Consider the following 796-nt stretch of genomic DNA (forward strand, 5'->3'; position numbering starts at 1 on the left):
GAGTTGTCCGGACAAGTCTCTACTTAAGCAGAAACTTCCTGTGTCAATGACCAACTCCAGGGATGCAGGTGCCCTTTGCTTAATGATATATTTAGATGCAAGTGATATTGTCCCCATTTTCCTTTCACTCCCAAATGCCTCATGTTTATCCCCACATTGCGGATAATGTATCCCTTATGGGGCGGCGGGATCAGTTTTGGATCATATAGGAATCAACTCCAGCAGTTGGTGAAAACTCAGTCACACCCAAATGTAGCCATTATTCCTTACACCTTCTGGCCAAAACATAAAACCGAGCTCCTAGTTGTTCATGCTCATTAAATTTGGCATGGTGCTTTGTGCAAAGGGAAACGGGTGATCCTGGGGTCGTGGTTAAATACCAATTTGGGTAGTTGCATTGTGCCTCCTTAAATTCCCCTTACAGTTTAAGCCTTCTTAGCACAGTTGGCAGTGCATCAGTCTCATAATCTGAAGGTCCTGATTCAAGCCTCAGAGAGGGCAGTTATCTGGGGGGAAGGGATAGCTCAGTGGTTTGCGCATTGGCCGGCTAAACCCAAGGTTGTGAGCTCAGTCCTTGAGGGGGCCATTTAGGGATCTGGGGCAAAAATTGGGGATTGGTCCTGCTTTGAGCAGGGGGTTGGGCTAGATGACCTCCTGAGGTCCCTTCCAACCCTGAGATTCTATGAGTCTATGAACTTTTCCTCACCTCTTACCTCAGGGCAAGTGCTGTTGGGCACTGTTAGCTTCTGGAGTCTACTCCAGAAGAAGCTGCATTTCAGTAGTGGGTAAGGAGAGC

At 47.6% G+C, this 796-nt stretch overlaps 1 non-coding gene across 1 annotated transcript; it reads left to right on the forward strand.

Moving 5' to 3' along the window:
• The first annotated feature begins 429 nt into the window (after nucleotides 1–429).
• TRNAM-CAU (transfer RNA methionine (anticodon CAU)) lies at nucleotides 430–501 on the forward strand. The gene has a single exon. It is a non-coding gene; the product is annotated as a tRNA-Met (tRNA).
• Nucleotides 502–796: the final 295 nt, after the last annotated feature.

The sequence above is a fragment of the Eretmochelys imbricata genome, chromosome 15 (assembly GCF_965152235.1).
Source record: "Eretmochelys imbricata isolate rEreImb1 chromosome 15, rEreImb1.hap1, whole genome shotgun sequence".
NCBI lineage: Eukaryota > Metazoa > Chordata > Testudines > Cheloniidae > Eretmochelys > Eretmochelys imbricata.